Raw genomic sequence first — 20,555 nt, 5'->3', positions numbered from 1 at the left:
ACTAGGATATTATAAAGGCATATAGGCTAAATATCCATCCATCCATTTTCCAACCCGCTGAATCCGAACACAGGGTCACGGGGGTCTGCTGGAGCCAATCCCAGCCAACACAGGGCACAAGGCAGGGAACCAATCCCGGGCAGGGTGCCAACCCACCGCAGTATAAGCTAAATATTTGCTAGTGAATTGCTATGAATATTAAAATCCCCCAGTCAAACTTCTACTTTCCTAGCATATTGTGCAAACTAAAGTTAAATCTATCTAAAAATAAAACTGATAGAACCATTTAAGTATCTGCAGAGTTTCCAAACACTAAAAGAAATTCTGCTTTCTGAAACACTGTTTAATTTCACTGAAGCAATTAAGCAGAAATGCAGTAGGATATGTCCCATTAGTTTTTATAGATAAGTAACACTGAGGGTCATAAGCCATGAGTGGAAATGAATGTTTTCTATGATCTTGTCTAGTGTAAAAAAGCAGTAGTGGTTATTAACCATAATGACCCCATAAGCTTATAACCATTTTCCCACATAAATGAATGAGGCACCAAGGTTTACCTTGTGTCATTTACCTAAGTGCAAAAATCAACTTCAAACCCATATCAAACTTGTAAAAAAGACAGAAGATACAATGCAGCTATCAAAAGGCACATATATGTCTGAAATGACTTCTAGAGCTATCTCCTTATTCATTTGGTAATCTGTTACCTCACAAATATGCCAGACAACAAGGAAAACATCAGTACTTGAGTCATACTAATGTGGTAAGAAAGGAAAACAATCAGAAAATGTCACTGATTTATTGACAAAAATCACTTTGACAAGGTGAGAATCTGCAGGAGCACTGGGCAGGTCAGTGAGTGTACCAAGAATTTTATTTCTTTTTTTTCCAGTTGGGCAGTATGGCAGAATAAGATGAAGCAGGAAACTTCCTTCTTGTGTCTTGACTTTAAGAAGAAGAGGTATTCAGCAAAATTGTGAATTTGGCACCTTGTTTCATAGAACTAGTATTTCCCTTATTGCATCCCATTCCAGTTTTTACACCTTTGATCCCTTCTCAAGCAACTTTAAAAAACAAAGCAAAGGCAGCTATTAACATATAGTAATCACAAGGGGGTGCCACTGAACCCCAAGCCACAGATACAATGTTACCCAACACAATTCTGGGTTTAAATAAAATATTGTTATTTGCCACCAACACTTTTCAAATAAACACCAGCAAAATAAATAAATAAAAGTCCAAAATAAACAGATGCTCCTCCTTTTCTGTCTCCCAACTCTAGCTCTTAAGGTGAAGCTGCATACTTCTTTTTAACTAGACCTGGGACTGCTTCCGGTCTCATGCACTTCCAGGTTATGTCGAAACTAGGGTAATCCTCTCCTGGCAGCGCCCTCTGGCCGCACCCAAGGGCACAGACCAGGCTGCGTTTCCAGATTTCAACTCCTATACCACCCTGTAGATGTCCTAACAGACACGGGGAGAACATCCAAACTCCACACAGGGAGGACGCGGGAAGCGAACCCAGGTCCCCAGGTCTCCTAACTGCAAGGCAGCAGTGCTACCCACTGCACCACCCGACATCTTCTCCAATAATAGTAAAGTTTACTAAATGAGATATAACAAATTAACCGAACTTTCAAAAATAATTATAAATAACACAGTTTAGTAGTGTTACATTTCTAAAAACTGGATGGTATAGTGGTGAAGTAACTCATGTTGAGTTCCCATAGTGGGAGCCATAAATTTACAGGACAACACTGAGAAATGAGTAGAGTGCTGAATATAGAGAATATTCAAACTTTATTTTACATAACAACTTTAACATCATCACAAGGTACTTTATAAAACAAACAAGAAAACTAAAGTATCAAATGTGGATCTCATTAATACAGACAGGAAATGTTACCAAACAGGTACAACACCATACTTACAGATATTGGAGGAGCATAGGGAGTTTGGAAAGAAGTCTCCAAATCAAATACATATACCATTTAAAGTCGCAGAAAATACTACATAGCAAAAATTGATGAGATTATAGTGCAGGATATAATTGCATGTTAATGCAATTGCATGTTGCACATAATTATGTGGCTTTTCCAGCTATTTTGAGTTGCAGCCTTCATTTACATAATTTTATCTATTCAGAGGCAGAGGTCGCTATGCTCCAACAAAGTCAGTCACAAAATGTGACATACCCAGCAACACGGACCAATTAGTTAATAACTTGCTCTGACAAAATCAAACAAGTTTAATTTTGACTTTAACCATATGGACAGGCTTGTGTACATGACCATGAGCTAACAACCAATGAATTCTCATCTGAATGTATATTACATATAATGTGACAGTACGAGACAGTAACTGCAGTTGGCAAATCTGACATCCCCACAATATGAAGTCACATAATGTGATTGTTTGATTTTGTTGAAACAGGTTGTGAAATAGTTGGACTGAGTTGCTGAGCATGTCATGTTACACGACCGGTTTATGAGAGTGCACCGCCCCCAGCCGCCTCTGACCCACTAAGATTGTACTGTAAATGAAGGCTAAGACTGAATATCACTGGAAAAGACATATAATGTGACATGGCATTTATGTATAAAGATTTTCAAGCTAGTGTTATAGTGACAGTACTGTGAACTGCAGAGACTGATGAAACTTGTACTGTGGAACTAGAACTTTGGCAGCAATATCTTCAACTAATGTTCCCAGTAACTGTTAAACAGCCCAGCACATCTACTTGGAGGAGTTTAATCTATTTCGCCCTGTGGAACTGCTTCTAGTCGAGGATGTTGGTGGGCTTCCTTGTATGAACTGGTTGCTTCAGGTCCTTCCACAACTTTCTACAAGATTAAGGTCAGGACTATTACTTACATATTCTAGAACATGCAATTTCTTATGCTTTAACCATTCTTTGGTAGAGTGATTTATGTGTTTGTATGACCTACTTCCTCTTGAGTTTACAAATGGATATTGTAGCATTTTGCTGGTAAAATTCAGAATTAATAGTTCCACCAATGATGACAAGCCATCCTGGTCCAGAGGCAGAAAAGCAGGCCCAAGCTGTGATACTGCCATAGCCATGTTTCACAGATAGAATATTGTTATTCTGGAATGCATTGTTTGTGTTTCGCCATTCTTCTCATTCATACCAAAATGTTCAATTTTGGATTCATCAGTCTTCCATTAGCCTTCTGAGTTATCCATGTGGTCTTTATTAAACTTTAGATAGGTAGCAATCTTCTTCTTGGAGAGTGGTGGCTTTCTCCTTGCAACATTGCCATTCACACTATTTCTGTTGTGTTATCCTGATTGTGGACTCATGAACAATGGCATTTACCAATGCAAAGGAGGCCTTTAGATCCTTAGACAATGCCCTGAAATATTACACACCTTGCCCTTAGAGTGATCTTTGTTGGTTGACCACTCCTGGGGAGAATAACAATGGTGTTAAATTCCTTCCTATTCTACTCGACCTTCCAGCATCACTGTAAAATGAAAGAAAAACATTTAAAAAGACATATAAAATGAGTGAGTTAGCACATTTGCCTGGGTTTGAACATCAAGCCAAATGGAGCCTCAGAAAAATTCCTCACATGTGAATTCAAGAGATTGCAAGGCAGAAAATAAATTAAACAATGTGCTGCATCACAGGGTTTTCAATAGTAAATAGGCAGTCACCATAATTTCCTTATTATCTCAACAGGTTTATATAGAGTGAGCCATGTAGACATGCATTCTGGTGTGTTGAGACTGTTAGGATTTTTCCGTTGAAGTTTTGAGTGACACTTTAATTAAATTGAGTGACAGAGATTTTGGAGTCATTGCAAACGTGTAGTCAAACTGTCAGGGGTGCCGTTATACTGTATGTGCAAGGGCCTAGGACAGAACTCATCTAATAGGCCAATCCTCAGCCTTAGACTCTCATTGTATTAGCCATTTGTAAACTCCATTACTTACAGAACATTATCGATATGTATTTTATAACATTTTACCAAATGTAAAAAATTAGCAACACATATGGCATATCATGTCAACCTAAATATAAATCATTACCAGTGTGTACTACTTTACATTTCAAGCCAACTGCAAAAGATTACCAGCTCATATTCTGTAACACTGAAAACCAAATACAACAAATTATCTTTTTAACTTCATGCAAAACAAATATGGTAAATAACAGGTCGTATGTTAGTGCAAGGTTTTACAAAATTCACCTTCAAGCTTTCACTGTTACGAAATTCACAAAGTTAAAATAATCCGCCAAATCGCAAAATACACTTCATGTGCCATATCCCATTTGATGGACAACATTGCAAGACTGTTTAGTCTTTCTTGGTGCATCATTATATGTAAGTAAGTCATTTCTCATGGCTTTCAGGTCGTTATCTTTAAAGGGACTACTTTGCCAGCCAGTGAACAATAACTGAAATTTCGCCATGGTGAGAGCCCGCTTTTATCAGGTGGTGGGCCGTGTTACACTAGAAATAGGGAGCTGATCTGAATAATGGTCTGCTCAGTTCAGTTGCTCTTGCTGGTATTGTTACTGATGCTACCAATGTATTTCTCTGAAGAACATTCTGGACTCCTCAGAAGCCAAGGGCCTCAGAACAGGGACCCCACACCATTGACGTCCTTACAAACTGTATTAATTATCATATGTAAAATAAACACTATGTCAGATTTTGTACTCCTGAACATTTGTTTAATTGAATATGGGTTTGTGTGTCATTATCCAATACTTGGATAAATGCAGAGCGACAACTCTAAGCAGAACATCATGAAATGATTGTAGTCCTGTAGTGTCCTTATGTGCTGGAGCATTAAGAATAGCAAAGACATGAGTTTCATCTGGCAGCTAGCCCTCTGAAGCAATTGTATATCCTAAAAAATGTAGTTTAGTCTGTCTAAAATGTCACTTTTCAAAGTCAAGCTTTATTGCAGCTTTTTCAATCCTACATAGGACAGCACTCAAATTAGTGTAATGCCCCTCTACTGAAGTTCCATATATAGAGCCTTTAAGGTGTGAAGACCCTTTAAGATAGTGCTCATTATTTTTTGAAAAGCTGTGGGAGCTAAACATCCATAGAGTCCATAGGGTATTCTGACATACCTGTATAAGCCTTCATATGTTATGAAAGCTGTCAGATCCCTGCTTTCTTCATGTAGCTCATGTTGGTGGTATACATTCTTGAGGTCAAGAGTAGAAAACATCACAGATCCTCTCAGTTCAGACAAGATACTGTATCTTCAATAAGTCAAAGCGGATAACTGTCTACTACAACTGCCTTATTTGCTCTCTCAAGTCTACACACATACGTATTCCCTCAGTTTTCTTTTTTGTCACTACTATGGGCGATACCAATTCAAAGAAATCTCTTTTCTAAATGATCCTATTCTGTTCTAAGTGCCTGAACTCTGAAGACACTGCTTCATGTATTGAAAGGGATAAGTGTCGTAACGTTTGCTGGACAGGTTTCACCTCTAGATGCACTTTAACCCTGTGCACACATCCTTTTGCAAGTCCAAATTCTGACTGACTGTGGTGGGCTGGTGCCCTGCCCGGGGTTTGTTTCCTGCTTTGCGCCCTGTGTTGGCTGGGATTGGCTCCAGCAGACCCCTGTGACCCTGTAGTTAGGATATAGTGGGTTGGATAATGGATGGATGGAATTCTGACTCACTTTTATTGCTGCAGGTTGGAGCATGGCACAAGCTATTGTATTTTCCAATAGCAGCTGTCCTCCTGAGATTTCCAAGTGGAGTGCAGAAGGCAGGTCCATTCCAAGGATGGGAGTAACTCTTTTCACAATGAAAATTCAGTAAGTGTCATTTTGTTTTGCCCTGCAACTTCAGCAGCTAGGCATCCTATAATATTTATATTTTCTTTGGAATATGTCACCAGCTGTGCTGTGGGCTCAGTTCATTTACTTTTGAAGAAGTGCCTCTTGTAAATTTTTTCAGGAAGAATGGACACCGCAGAGCCTGTGTCAACAAAGAGTTCAAGTGCATAGGTTTGCATATGAACAGCTGAATTTTTCACCTTTCACAATATTTTTCCATTCTCTGGAACATTTCTTTGCACAGTGAGTACAGTAATTTCAGATTCACTAGTTTCATTTAATGTTTTAGAGGTTGACTGACACAAATTTGAGAAATGTCCATTTTCCCCACAAGATCTACATTTTTTGCTTTTAGCCAGTGTGAGAATAATCAAGCCTTGACATGTTAAGAGGGTTTGGGTCAGCCTCCTGTATAACTGTAGAGTGGCTGAAAAAGTTGAAGTTCCGCTGAAAAAGGTCTTTAAAGCCAAGAGTCCAAAATAGAACTGAGGTTATGGTACAAACAAGTTGGTTTTAAAGTCAGAAGGGATGAAGTGATGTCTTCTGGGGTGGAACCAGAAGTGACATCATAGGGCCTAGGTGGAATTTCCCACATTTAGTCTGCGGGGAAAAAAGAGAATGGATCACTGCACTCTTCCACTCCCTGGTCCGACTGGGAATTACTTTCTTTTTAGCTCTTTAGCTGCCTCCCATGTGCACATGTGTGACACCGGTTAAGACTAGTCATTTGCCAAATGTCTACCAGAGCCACAATGGAAGCAGTGTGAAGCATTAGTTTGTTGATCATCATGTGTGCTTGTCTCCACTTTTCCCTACATTTTTCTTGAAATGCTTTGGCTGTACTGTATTCACAAGTTTTGTCTCCCCTTCAGCCATCACCTTTGCTTCTCAGCCATGGCTGATGTAGTTTGCCTGGCAATGACAAGCGCTTTATCTAAACTCAAGTCAGTTTCAAGGAGCAATCATTCCCATATGTGAGACACACGTTTTTTCAACAAGTTGATCACATATCATCTCATTCTCAAAATCACCAAATCCGAAGGAAGTGACAAGCTCTCATAGCGCTGTAATGTAATGGTCAGAAGATTTGCCAGCATGTTGTGCTCTTTATCTAAAATGGTATCTTTCCGCAACAACATTCTCCCATGGGCTGAAGAAAGTTTCTAAGGCATGTGCACTTCCTTCGTATGTGTCTGAGGTCAGTGGCAACGTGCTATAAATCCTCTGTCCTTCTGTTCCTAATCAATGGATCAACAGTGCCCTTTTCCATTCATCAGTATGTAATTATCAAACAACTTTTTTCATGCTTTAAAAATAAGTTTAGGTTCACCTGGGCACTCCAAGAAAGAAGCAGGTGGGTGCAGCAAAAAAAGCACCATCCTCATCACCAACTTGTTGTAATTTGTACTCGGACACTTTTCTAATAAAGCAGGAGTCCTGTAAGGGTAAGTATTCTTCTTTTGGTTTTTTTCCTCTTCTCCCCCACAAAAACAACAGCATTTGTCTTTTGAAAAAGCACTATCACCAAGTAAAGGTTTGAGATTATTTGTGCAGTGGGTCAGTAAGGACAAGTGTTGGTCATAGAGCCTCAAACAATTGGTTTTTGTTAATAATTATGGTGAGTTCTGATCATGTTACTGCTCTGGGGTATACAGTATAACCAGTGACGAATCATAGAGTTTAAAGGATAGCACAATATTCAAGGTTAAAAAAAGTAAAACTAGAATGGAAACCAAAATTTTCTTAAGAGGAACAGAGCTGAAAATAAATACTTTTGAAGAGGGAATCTTTCCTTTATGTTGCTGCAGTGTTTGGATGCTGTTTATTGTGTGTGGCTATCTTGGCCACTATGAAGTCACTGGGCACATGGCTTGTGCATTACATACCTAGCATACATGTAACATTGTACTGATCTAAAGCTCTAAAATTGTGATGCCATGACATCACAGAATCAGTGGTAAAAGTTATGAATAAAATTTTTAAAATTACACAGAAACTCAAAGAGTGCTTCATGTCTAGTTTATTGTCAGGTGTACAATGAAATTCTTACTTGCATGTCTCCTCAGAACTGTTTACGATAAAACAATTCCAGCAAAATACACACATACTGTAAACACAATAAATAAACCCTAAGTTATTTCATTTTCAAACATATTCATTGTATGTAATTGGAGATTTGACTTCTTCACAAACAGAAACCTCAGAAATTGAATGGCATTTTCTGCAGACAATAAATTTTTTCTCATATACCACTCTTCTTTAAAGACAGGTTTAGTGCACTAACACCAATTTACAAATACAAAACAGTAACAGAAGTGTGTATAACCATTAGACATTTACATGTATACCCACATGAATGTATCAGTAACCATAGACTTTGATTAAAATGTAATAAAAATCACATTACTAAAGATCCAGATAACACAGATGCCCAGGCACTGACGTCATGGTGGCAGGCAGTGAGCTTTTCATTGATGGATTTGCATCTGGGAGCAATTTTCAAGTAGAGCTGGTGTCATCAGCGTAGGAGTTGTACAGAATAATAGAATTAATGCTTTTCCCCTGTGCTTGGGTGATAAATTGGAGTCCAGGGATATATTGGATGACGCTAGGATAAGTGAGAAATTCACTGCACAAACCCTGGTTTAAATTTGTAAAACTTGCAGTGAAAACCATTCCAAAGTTCTTTACACTTCAAGAATAACTGTGTGCATATTGTTGCAGCTGAAGCAAAACTTGATTTAGTGCCATATTCTATGTCATGTAAATAATTAGCTGTTTTAAAACTGCAGTTTTACTGATCTATTGGCCCCACTTCTGTTCACTTATGTTGCTGCAGATATTTGTTTCACAGATTTTGTATGTAAAAATTATTTTACACTTTTCTGGTATACGTGTTTATATAACAGAGCTTTAAGGAAAGAAAACTTTAGATCTCTATCTTTGTCTATATTTAAATACAGTAAGGTATGCAGTGCCAGGGCTACACTGGCAAGGAAAAGATGAATATTAGGAAATGGATTAGGAAAATACTGCAATTCAATGGTTGTGGTTGTGTGGAAATGTGTGTAGGCAGCAACTAGGGAGTTCTGTGGGTCATATTTGTTTGAACAGGAGGATCTAAAGTTATGGTAATGCTGGACAGCAGAGAACTGAGTGTTTCTTGAATAGGCAGTTTGAGGATCCAGTGATAGAGGTAATGTGGATGAGCTGTCATTGCATCATTGAACTGATGAAGTTCTTGAGAAGCAGTTACTCCATAGGCACAGATAATCCTGTGCTCAACTGTTATGAGTATTGTTTGAAACACTAAGAGTGACTGGCCCTTTATGTATGTATAGGAAATCAGAAGTACAGGGCAACTCATACCAATCAGAAAGAACATGAACTACTAGCAGAGTAAGAAACAGGAAAAAGAGAACATTCAGGGATGTGGAACAGAGAGTCATTAGGTTCTAGTGGTAGAGCATGTGGGACAGTGGGCTACCTGAGGACCCCCCCAAGCTAGCATCCAAAACCCATATTGTTAGAAGAAGAGTGACAGTTAGGATTTCCTTTATTTCTGTTACTTTATTGTCTCAAATTATCTCATTATTTATCACTCCCCATACTTGTTTGTTTTTGGTAAAGAATCTGCTTTTGAACTGTTTGTTCCATATATTGCATATATGAGATAATGTGGCCATAGTATTGAGGGGAAGGAAAAGAGTAAGAGTATTGGATGTATTTTCATGCATTACTGTAATTCTAAATATTTTGAATGGGTAGGCCATTTATTTGTACAAAGGGGGTTCATGGTTGTCATTATTACAGCTGTGCATATAATACTGCAAGTAGTGCTTGGTGTTCCGTTGTTAACAGTCATTAACAATTCTGCATCTGGATGGTATTTTTATTGTGGCTGGTTACTTCAATCAGGCAAACCTCAAGTCTGTGTAAATTCAGCCAATGTTTAAAAAGTGTAAACACACTGGACCATATCTATACAAACATTAAAGATGGATACAAAGTCTCATCCTCCCCACACCAGTCAGTCAGATCATCTATCTTTGTTTTGAACCCCAGTTTATAGACCTCTGATTGCCAAGCACAGTATTTTCCAGCCAGAAACTCCGGATAACTAAAGACTAGGGACCAATCACAATCCTGCTGCCATCTTTTTTTAACAGATCCTATTTAGAAGACGCTGCAGAAAATTTCATGTCTACACTTCCAAACTGAAAACTAGCTACTTCCTGATGCAGGCATCAGAGTAGCTCATTCCACTGCAAAAAATGCATATGCAAAACCTAGACAAAAAAACTTTAAACGGGAGTTATTTTGCTTGTACAGGTATTTATCAAAAAAATCTGACAAAGGTTTAAACAAAATTTACTTGACAAGATTTCTTGAAGTAAGCTACATAATCATAAATACAATTTTTTGGATTAGTCAATGATTCTAACAGTAAGGAAAATTAGATTTAATTTCATAATTTTTCATAATTCTCTTGCCTTTTCTAGTCATGTATCTGGAGTAGATTTGAATGTATAGTTACACCTGTGGATTATACAGTATATATATATATATATATATATATATATATATACAGTATATGTATATATATATATTGTGAGAAGCTGCCCGGACACAGACAAACAGACACCATGTTAAAGTCCACCACACGTTTATTATACATAATTTACAGTCCAACAAAGTGCACAACCCAGTGCCTCAAGCACCAAATTCCCCCAAAGTCCAGGCCTCTCTCAGTCTCTGCCTGCTCTTCAGGCCGCCTCCACTCTCCTGCACACAAACCTTGTCCACTCCTCACCCGACTCCAGTCCTCCTTTGCAGGGAGGCGGCCCCTTTTATAAGTACCCGGATGGGCTCCAGGTGATCCCCGACACTCCCTAGACACTCCCCTGTGTGGCAGAAGTGCCGGCTGTGTTCCCGGAAGCCCTCCGGGTGTTCCCAGTCTTCTTCCCCCCAGCACTTCCTGTTGTGGCGGAAGTGTTGGGGTTCCAGGTCCTTCAGGCATGGGGGCGCCCCCTGGCGGAGACCATGGGCCCCTACAGGGTTGGGCTTCCGAGCCCTGCACCCATGGCCCCCAAAGGAACCAGGGCGGTCGCCCCCTCGTGGTCTGGAGGAGGCATAAGCCGTCCTCCTGTCTTCCTGGGCATCCCGGCTGGGTGCTACCCCCAGCCGCGTGCCACAATATATATATATATACATACAGTATATATATATACTGTATATACATATACACATATATATCTATCTATATGTTTTGTCTTGGTAGAGTAATATATTACTCTACTTTCCCTTTTTGCATTATTAATATGTAGCCTTTCTCAGAATGCCTCATATCTCACAGACTTACCACTGTTTATAAGGTATTGCCCCATATAACTTCTCCCCACCTTCCCTTCTACATGCATAACCTCAGGCAATTAGGTGTAGTAAAAGACAAGCAGGAGTTAAGTTACAATTTAAACAATGTATTATTGATAATATTCATAAATAATAACAATAGATAGATAGATAGATAGATAGATAGATAGATAGATAGATAGATAGATAGATAGATAGATAGATAGATAGATAGATAGATAGATAGATACTTTATTAATCACAAGGGGAAATAATTCAATAATAATTGAATTCATTCAATATGCAAAGTACTTTTGAATATTGGCAACCATATAACCTGATAAATGGTGATGTGTAGTTTCAGGCGGCACACAGACTTGTTAGTTATTTAAAATGTCTCTAGTTAAGGCATCATTTTGTGGTCAGCTTTCTTCAGAACAGGCCGCATGCCTGTCTCAATATGGCTGCCAAGCTGTGGTCTTCATTGAGTTGTCCTTGTCTGTTCATGGTGTGAGATGCTCCTTCATCAGATGTTAGTAAGAGAGAGAGAGGGTGAGATAAAACAAGCAAATTTATAAGTTTTCTGTCCAACCCCTACAGCCAATAGGGTGTCATGATACTTAACATTAGAATTACCAGAGCCTACGAAAAAACTTGTAGATCCGTCCCACTTTAAATTGCTTCACACTTCTCCATCAGCGTCTTTTGTCCTGTAAATGTGTTGATAAGCAGCAAGCAGCTAGTAGCCTACTATTATATCCCCCACCTCCGCACAGTTTTCTCAGCTCAAATCTGTTTACCTGCATGTCAGTTATTTGGAGTTGTATAGAGTGAGAAGTCAAGCAAAATGACACCTTTTATAAATACTATATTGTTATTTGGAACATATGCATTTCATGTGTGTTCCATGTCTACAACGATCTATGTAAACACATCGTTAAAACAGAAATGTTTTTCATGTTTTAGTAATAATTGACAAAATGTATACATGAAGTTTATAATGTGTGAAGCCTGAAGTCCAAATATCAAAGAAACACTTTCACAAAAGGTACAAATATAACAGAACAAGTGCACTTTTATTCAAAAATATAACTGCAGAAAAAGAACCCACATTAGGGTGACATGCATTTACTGCGACCACTTCTGTGGTGCAGCGGTATCAGCTGTTGACTGGTAATCAAAACTTCATGGGTTCAATCCCCGATGAGTCAGTTTTGAGAAGTGAGCTGCTAGTATTCTTACTATTTTAGAATAAAAACATACATTTGATTTCAGTCTGTAACAGCAAATATATGATACTTGTAAAGATTTTTTTTTTTTATTATTTATTCAGTTTCATTCTCTCAGTCGTGTTCACGATTCCACCCTACCCCCGCGCCCCCATCTGACACTGCTGTTTTCACATAAAGGTGCGCTATTGCTCTGCAGTCTACTTGTGACTTAACGCTGTAGGAAGTAAGTAAATAAACCAAGGTAAATAAGTAAATAACATTCAATCTGGCTCTTATATACAAAGTACAGTGACAGCAGCTTCCACCTGCAGCTATAGACTCTTCAGTTCGCAAGCGACTCTCTAAGCTAGTGTTTACATCTGGACGGTGTATGTGCCCTAAAAAGAAGTCTGACTGCATTCTCGTACCAATGTTTGCGAACTGAAGTGTCTGCGTGCACTTTTTGTGGCATTACATGTGTATTTTTTGAGCCTACCCGTGTCGCTCAAACACAGGAAGCTCTGCAGTGTACTTGTGACTATACGCTGTAGGAAGTAAGTAACTAAATCCAAAATAAATAACATTCGATCAGGCTTTTATGTAAGTAACATATAAATGTTGATGTACAAGTATAACAAAACAAGTGCACCTTTATTCAAGACTATAACCGAATAAAAAAGAAAGCAAGTTTCAGTAGGTGGTTGATACAACAGCTTGCGTGGTGCAATGCTAAGAACTGCTGATTTCCGTTCCGCGCTATATAAAATCATCACATTCAAATATTAACAGTTCACATCACATCACAACACTATATTATATAAAAAAATCTTAGGTCAAGACGTGATCATCTCGGAGAGACACTTTGATGACATGCAAGACTAGACATTACAGCCTAAGGAAGCAAGACCCATGAGAAAGTGACTTTTGCACGTCACACCCTACTTACAATCAGTTTATAACAAGTTCACGGACATCTTACCTCACAGTTGTTGGAATGCTTTTGGCAGACACACTTCATGTGTTCCTAGCTCTTAAAAATGTTATACGTTCTAGATGGCATGTGAATGACTAAGCGAAGAAGAAAGAGCAGCGTGTCAAAAAGAGACACGAAAGCGTTGGAGAGAAAAGAAGGCAAAAAAGGATGCACAAGAGAACAATAATAATCTATGTGCAAATTCAGAAAATAAGGGAGTAATAATCAGCTGGGACGTCCCGCAAGACAAAGCAGTGAGACCAAGGGACAGCTGCTGTACAGGCTTTTAAATAATCTATGCGTAGCATGAGAAGCAGAACATGCAGCATGGCAGGAGGAGCAGTAAGCAAACAAGTGATCCGTCTGCATCTTCGAAGCGTGTGTTCAGCCCCCCCTTCACAACATGAGCGGAAGATGAGCTAAGTGGCTACCGCGTGGTGCGTCCCAGGGGGGAGGGGGTGGGCTCACGAAGGGAGCAGGGGGCCAAGCCCCCTAGTATACACACATACATATGCATAAATACATACATATATACATACATACATACATACATGCTGTATATATACAGTCATATGAAAAAGTTTGGGAACCCCTCTTAATTCAAATATTAACAGTTCCCACACACCCAAGGACCGTCCTTCCTACATTTACGACATGTGTACTTGTTGCAGTGTACACACCTCTTTGTGCTGTGGTTCCTATTACACTGAACGAGCACCTGGCACTGTACTTTCTTCACTGGGGGAAGCTGAAGTCTTAGAACTGAAGCTTGTTGATGCTGCATCATCTTTTCTTTTTCCATTGCCTTTCCATGCTCAAAAAATACATGTGTAATGCCACGAAAAGTGCACGCAGACACTTTAGTTTGCAAGCATTGGTACGAGAATGCAGTCAGACTTCTTTTTAGGGCACATACACTGTCCAGATGTAAACACTAGCGTGGAGAGTCACTTGCAAACTGAAGAGTCTATAGCTGCAGGTGGAAGCTGCCGTCGCTGTACTTTGTATATAAGAGCCAGATCAAATGTTATTTAATTATTTACCTTGGTTTATTTACTTACTTCCTACAGCGTAAAGTCACAAGTAGACTGCAGAGCTATAGCCCATCTTTAAGTGAAAACAGCAATGTCAGATGGGGGGGGGGTAAGGTGGAATCGTGAACGCGAGTGAGAGAATGAAACTGAATGAAGAAAAAAAAAACAAAGCTAATCTTTACAAGTATCATATATTTACTGTACACCAGCTGTTACAGACTGAAATCAAATGAATGTTTTTATTCTAAATTGGTAAGAATACTAGCAGCTCACTTCTCAAAATGTACTTGTCAGGTATTGAACCCGTGAAGTTTTGATTACCAGTCAACAGCTGATACCGTTGGGCCACAGAAGCGGTTGTAGTAAAAGCGTGTCACCCTAACGCAGGTTCTTTTTCTGCAGTTATATTTTTGAATAAAAGCGCACTTGTTCTGTTATATTTGTACCTTTTGTGAAAGTGTTCCTTTGATATTTGGACTTCAGGCTTCACACATTGTAAACTTCATGTCTACATTTTGTCAATTATTACTAAAACATGAAAACCGTTTCTGTTTTAACGATGTGTTTACATAGATCGTTGTAGACATGGAACACACATGAAATGCATGTGTTCCAAACAACGATATAGTATTTATAAAAGGTGTCACTTTGCTTGACTTCTCACTCTATACAACTCCAAGCAACTGACATGCAGGTAAACAGATTTGAGCTGAGAAAACTGGGTGGCGGTGGGGGATGTGATAGTAGGCTGCTTGCTGCTTGCTGCTTATCAACACATTTACAGGACAAAAGACGCTGATGGAGAAGTGTGAAGGGATTTAAGGTGGGACGGATCTACGAGTTTTTTCGTAAGCTCTGGTAATTCTAGTGTTAAAGGCTTTTGATACAAGCCAATTCCAAACAGCCATGCTTCAGACCAATGGGGCAAAGAACATCTTAACACTTGCCAAAACCAAAACCATCTTTTAAGGTAAAGCTTGGCAGTTAGGCATCCTGGCTTTCTGTGGGGGTTGAGAGACTTCAGAGTAACATTTACCAAATTTGTTTCAGGCACTTCCCCAAACTCTGTCATAAAATTCACTTTCCTGACTTAGTTTTGCCTAAGTTACAATAAAGACGTACAAAATATTTATCAAATTATATGCAAAATATCACATCACAACACTATATTATATAAAAAAATCTTAGGTCAAGACGTGATCATCTCGGAGAGACACTTTGATGACATGCAAGACTAGACATTACAGCCTAAGGAAGCAAGACCCATGAGAAAGTGACTTTTGCACGTCACACCCTACTTACAATCAGTTTATAACAAGTTCACGGACATCTTACCTCACAGTTGTTGGAATGCTTTTGGCAGACACACTTCATGTGTTCCTAGCTCTTAAAAATGTTATACGTTCTAGATGGCATGTGAATGACTAAGCGAAGAAGAAAGAGCAGCGTGTCAAAAAGAGACACGAAAGCGTTGGAGAGAAAAGAAGGCAAAAAAGGATGCACAAGAGAACAATAATAATCTATGTGCAAATTCAGAAAATAAGGGAGTAATAATCAGCTGGGACGTCCCGCAAGACAAAGCAGTGAGACCAAGGGACAGCTGCTGTACAGGCTTTTAAATAATCTATGCGTAGCATGAGAAGCAGAACATGCAGCATGGCAGGAGGAGCAGTAAGCAAACAAGTGATCCGTCTGCATCTTCGAAGCGTGTGTTCAGCCCCCCCCTTCACAACATGAGCGGAAGATGAGCTAAGTGGCTACCGCGTGGTGCGTCCCAGGGGGGAGGGGGTGGGCTCACGAAGGGAGCAGGGGGCCAAGCCCCCTAGTATACACACATACATATGCATAAATACATACATATATACATACATACATACATACATGCTGTATATATACAGTCATATGAAAAAGTTTGGGAACCCCTCTTAATTCTTTGGATTTTTGTTTATCATTAGCTGAGCTTTCAAAGTAGCAACTTCCTTTTAATATAAGACATGCCTTATGGAAACAGTAGAACTTCAGCAGTGACATTAAGTTTATTGGATTAACAGAAAATATGCAATATGCATCATAACAAAATTAGACAGGTGCATAAATTTGGGCACCCCAACAGAGATATTACATCAATGCTTAGTTGAGCCTCCTTTTGCAAATATAACAGCCTCTAGATGCCTCCTATAGCCTTTGATTCGTGTCTGGATTCTGGATGGAGGTATTTTTGACCATTCTTCCATACAAAGTCTCTCCAGTTCAGTTAAATTTGATGGCTACCGAGCATGGACAGCTTGCTTCAAATCATCCCATAGATTTTCGATGATATTCAAGTCAGGGGACTGTGATGGCCATTCCAGAACATTGTACTTCTCCCTCTGCATGAATGACTTTGTAGATTTCAAACTGTGTTTTAGGTCATTGTCTTGTTGGAATATCCAACCCCTGCGTAACTTCAACATTGTGACTGATGCTTGAACATTATCTTGAAGAATTTGTTGACATTGGGTTGAATTCATCCAACCCTCGACTTTAACAAGGGCCCCAGTCCCTGAACTAGCCACACAGCCCCACAGCATGATGGAACCTCCACCAAATTTGACAGGAGGTAGCAGGTGTTTTTCTTGCAATGCGGTGTTCTTCTTCCACCATGCAAAGCGCTTTTTGTTATGACCAAATAACTCCATTTTTGTCTCATCAGTCCAAAGCACTTTGTTCCAAAATGAATCTGGCTTGTCTAAATGAGCATTTTCATAAAACAAGTGACTCTGTTTGTGGTGTGAATGCAGAAAGGGCTTCTTTCTCATCAACCTGCCATACAGATGTTCTTTGTGCAAATTGCGCTGAATTGTAGAACGATGTACAGATACACCATCTGCAGCAAGATGTTCTTGCAGGTCTTTGGAGGTGATCTGTGGGTTGTCTGTAACCATTCTCACAATCCTGCGCATATACCGCTCCTGTATATTTTCTTGGCCTGCCAGACCTGGGTTTAACAGCAACTGTGCCTGTGGCCTTCCATTTCCTGATTACATTCCTTACAGTTGAAAAAGACAGTTTAAATCTCTGAGATAGCTTTTTATAGCCTTCCCCTAAACCATGATACTGAACAATCTTTGTTTTCAGATCTTTTGAGAGTTGCTTTGAGGATCCCATGCTGTCACTCTTCAGAGGAGAGTCAAAGGGAAGCACAACTTGCAATTGACCACCTTAAATACCTTTTCTCATGATTGGACACACCTGTCTATGAAGTTCAAGGCATAACGAGCTAATATAATAATAATAAAATATAATATATAATATAATATAATATAATATAATATAATATAATATAATATAATATAATATAATATAATATAATATAATATATACACACATACACATGCATATTGCATATATATATATATATATACAGTGTATCCGGAAAGTATTCACAGCGCATCACTTTTTCCACATTTTGTTATGTTACAGCCTTATTCCAAAATGGATTAAATTCATTTTTTCCACAGAATTCTACACACAACACCCCATAATGACAACGTGAAAAAAGTTTACTTGAGGTTTTTGCAAATTTATTAAAAATAAAAAAACTGAGAAATCACATGTACATAAGTATTCACAGCCTTTGCTCAATACTTTGTCGATGCACCTTTGGCAGCAATTACAGCCTCAAGTCTTTTTGAATATGATGCCACAAGCTTGGCACACCTATCCTTGGCCAGTTTCGCCCATTCCTCTTTGCAGCACCTCTCAAGCTCCATCAGGTTGGATGGGAAGCATCAGTGCACAGCCATTTTAAGATCTCTCCAGATATGTTCAATCGGATTCAAGTCTGGGCTCTGGCTGGGCCACTCAAGGACATTCACAGAGTTGTTCTGAGCCACTCATTTGATATCTTGGCTGTGTGCTTAGGGTCATTGTACTGCTGAAAGATGAACCTTCGCCCCAGTCTGAGGTCAAGAGCGTTCTGGAGCAGGTTTTCATCCAGGATGTCTCTGTACATTGCTGCAGTCATCTTTCCCTTTATCCTGACTAGTCTCCCAGTTCCTGCCGCTGAAAAACATCCCCACAGCATGATGCTGCCACCACCATGATTCACTGTAAGGATGGTGCCAGGTTTCATCCAAACGTGACGCCTGGCATTCACACCAAAGAGTTCAATCTTTGTCTCATCAGACCACAGAATTTTCTTTCTCATGGTCTGAGAGTCCTTCAGGTGCCTTTTGGCAAACTCCAGGCGGGCTGCCATGTGCCTTTTACTAAGGAGTGGCTTCCGTCTGGCCACCATACAGGCCTGATTGGTGGATTGCTGCAGAGATGGTTGTCCTTCTGGAAGGTTCTCCTCTCTCCACAGAGGACCTCTGGAACTCTGACAGAGTGACCATCGGGTTCTTGGTCACCTCCCTGACTAAGGCCCTTCTCCCCTGATCGCTCAGTTTAGATGGCCGGCCAGCTCTAGGAAGAGTCCTGGTGGTTTCGAACTTCTTCCACTTATGGATGATGGAGCCCACTGTGCTCATTGAGACCTTCAAAGCAGCAGGAACTTTTCTGCAACCTTCCCCAGATTTGTGCCTCAAGACGATCCTGTCTCGGAGGTCTACAGACAATTCCTTTGACTTCATGCTTGGTTTGTGCTCTGACATGAACTGTCAAGTGTAGGACCTTATATAGACAGGTGTGTGCCTTTCCAAATCATGTTCAATCAACTGAATTTACCACAAGGTGGACTCCAATGAAGCTGCAGAAACATCTCAAGGATGATCAGGGGAAACAGGATGCACCTGAGCTCAATTTTGAGCTTCATGGCAAAGGCTGTGAATACTTATGTACATGTGTTTTCTCAATTTTTTTATTTTTAATAAATTTGCAAAAATCTCAAGTAAACTTTTTTCACGTTGTCATTATGGGGTGTTGTGTGTAGAATTCTGAGGAAAAAAATGAATTTAATCCATTTTGGAATAAGGCTGTAACATAACAAAATGTGGAAAAAGTGATGCGCTGTGAATACTTTCCGGATGCACTGTATATACACATATATATGCATACATACATATACTAGCTGCGTAAGCCTGTGCTGTAAAAAGCCAGGGGTCCTAGAAGCTATTGAAATCATCAGAAAAAAAATTGAAATGGAGAGATGTCAGGTAATCGAAACTACTCTGGGCATCTCTCTCCTAGGTTTCCTTGTGCTGACAGGCTCGCCTCGCTTGTGTATTAGCGGTGGGAGGAAAAGTAAAAGGGATACCGTTTTGCCGATGTGTTTGTCTTTTAACTAGATAATTAGAGTTTTGAAAAATTATTTATTACACCTATCCTAGTCATTTAGAGATGGATCACTGAACTATACCTATAAACTCAATTATGCTGGTGGGGGAGCTCAGATTTATATATGAAAATGTTTTACTTTGCTATCCTCTTTCTCATTATGAAATCAAACATAAAATTGATATAAAAAAGGAAGGGTGTTAAGAAATAAAAAATAGAGAAATATACTGTGTTTGTTTTTTTAACTGGCATTAACATATCAACGTGTCTTTTATTGTAAAACAAAGTATATTATAGAGAACAATGGATAGAAAGCCCTGGCTATTTAAATTGTTAGCAGGACCTTGAACCTGGGTCAAAGATATCAATTTACATTGTTGTTACATTGTTTCGCTGCCCCAAAACACATACCACAGGCTGATGATTTACAAGTATCATTGTTTTAAACTAAGTTTGTCAATGACAGTTCAAAATTAGCAGTCTGAAGGATCTGTTTTTCCTTACAATTCTCTTTCACTTTGAACTTTTTAAGGCTAAATATCAGCAATTGATTAAATTTCCAGTCCACTTTTGTGTAGGTAAAAATTTATTTAACTGAACAGCCAATAACCGCTTGGTGGTAATAATAATAATAATAATAATAATAATAATAATAATAATAATAATAATAATAATCAAAGTAGTAATAGAAGAAGACGGAAAACATAACAAGGTAGGATATTGTTGTTCTAAGCTGCACCTAATGGCTGCCATTTATGGTAATGTGCCTCACTGGCAGTACTAGCCATTAAATAAATTTAGTTTAGTATCCTCTGCAGTTTTAAATAAGAGGCATTTGTTGGGGAAAAAATGGGACAAAAAGTATAAAGGAATAAAAGCTTGCCATGTT

The sequence above is a fragment of the Erpetoichthys calabaricus genome, chromosome 6 (genome assembly GCF_900747795.2).
Source record: "Erpetoichthys calabaricus chromosome 6, fErpCal1.3, whole genome shotgun sequence".
Classification (NCBI taxonomy): domain Eukaryota; kingdom Metazoa; phylum Chordata; class Cladistia; order Polypteriformes; family Polypteridae; genus Erpetoichthys; species Erpetoichthys calabaricus.
This window is presented reverse-complemented; position numbering follows the sequence as displayed.